The sequence below is a fragment of the Bos javanicus genome, chromosome 19 (genome assembly GCF_032452875.1).
Source record: "Bos javanicus breed banteng chromosome 19, ARS-OSU_banteng_1.0, whole genome shotgun sequence".
Classification (NCBI taxonomy): domain Eukaryota; kingdom Metazoa; phylum Chordata; class Mammalia; order Artiodactyla; family Bovidae; genus Bos; species Bos javanicus.
In genome coordinates this window covers 44,738,964-44,740,694 of record NC_083886.1, presented here as the reverse complement: position 1 = coordinate 44,740,694, position 1,731 = coordinate 44,738,964, and the positions used below count along the sequence as shown (strand labels likewise).

The 1,731-nt window shown below is 43.2% G+C and overlaps 1 non-coding gene across 1 annotated transcript; it reads left to right on the top strand.

Annotated features, from left to right (window-relative positions):
- LOC133233178 (U2 spliceosomal RNA) lies at window positions 1-191 on the top strand. The gene has a single exon (XR_009731654.1). It is a non-coding gene; the product is annotated as a U2 spliceosomal RNA (small nuclear RNA).
- Window positions 192-1,731: the final 1,540 nt, after the last annotated feature.

The window sequence follows — 1,731 nt, the reverse complement described above, 5'->3', positions numbered from 1 at the left end:
ATCGCTTCTCGGCCTTTTGGCTAAGATCAAGTGTAGTATCTGTTCTTATCAGTTTAATATCTGATACGTCCTCTATCCGAGGACAATATATTAAATGGATTTTTGGAGCAGGGAGTTGGAATAGGAGCTTGCTCCATCCACTCCACGCATCGACCTGGTATTGCAGTACCTCCAGGAATGGTGCACCCCCTCGGGGACACTTAATGAAGTACCCAAAGGTAAGAAGTAGCTCTTTTTTGGATTCAGTTAGTTCAAAAAGTTAGCTTCTTAAATTTTCCTGCAGTCCTTGTAAGTGTACTTTTGTGGGATCTGTTTAAACCTCTATTTCTCTGAAAGACATCCCTTTCTGGGTTAAAGTCTCGGAAGAGGGTCTACCCGCTCTCATTTCTCACTGGAGTTCAGTTCAGTTTATTTCAGTCACGCCAGGCCTCCCTGTCCATCACCAACTCCCGGAGAGATCACTCAAACTCATATCCTTGGAGTCGGTGATGCCATCCAGCCATCCTCTGTTCCCTTCTCCTCCTGCCCCCAATCCCTTCCAGCATCAGAGTCTTTTCCAATGAGTCAACTCTTCGCATCAAGTGGACCAAGTATTGGAGTTTCAGCTTTAGCACCAATCCTTCCAAAGAACACAGGACCAATCTCCTTTAGAATGGACTGGTTGGATCTCCTTGCAGTCCAAGGGGCTCTCAAGAGCCTTCTCCAACACCACAGTTCAAAAGCATCAATTCTTCAGTGATCAGCTTTCTTCACAGTCCAACTCTCACATCCATACATGACCACTGGAAAAACCATAGCCTTGACTAGACGGACGTTTGTTGACAAAGTAATGTCTCTGCTTTTGAATATGCTATCTAGGTTGGTCATAACTTTCCTTCCAAGGAGTAAGCGTCGTTTAATTTCATGGCTGCAATCACCATCTGCAGTGATTTTGGAGGACAAAAAAAAAAAAAAAGTCTGACACTGTTTCCACTGTTTCCCCATCTATTTCCCATGAAGTGATGGGACCAGATGCCATGATCTTCGTTTTCTGAACGTTGAGCTTTAAGCCAACGTTTTCACTCTCCACTTTCACTTTCATCAAGAGGCTTTTTAGTTCCTCTTCACTTTCTGCCACAAGGGTGGTGTCATCTGCATATCTGAGGTTATTGATATTTCTCCCGGCAATCTTGATTCCAGCTTGTGTTTCTTCCAGTCCAGCATTTCTCATGATGTACTCTGCATATAAGTTAAATAAGCAGGGTGACAATATACAGCCTTGATGTACTCCTTTTCCTATTTGGAACCAGTCTGTTTTTCCAAGTCCAGTTTTAACTGTTGCTTCCTGACCTGCATTTCTCAAGAGGCAGGTCAGGTGGTCTGGTAATCCCATCTCTTGAAGAATTTCCCACAGTTTATTGTGATCCACACAGTCAAAAGCTTTGGGATAGTCAATAAAGCAGAAATAGATGTTTTTCTGGAACTCTCTTGCTTTTTCCATGATCCAACGGATGTTGGCAATTTGATCTCTGGTTCCTCTGCCTTTTCTAAAACCAGCTTGAACATCTGGAAGTTCACGGTTCACGTATTTCTGAAGCCTGGCTTGGAGAATTTTGAGCATTACTTTACTAGCATGTGAGATGAATGCAATTGTGTGGTAGTTTGAGCATTCTTTGGCATTGCCTTTCTTTGGGATTGGAATGAAAACTGACCTTTTCCAGTCCTGTGGCCACTGCTGAGTTTTCCAAATTT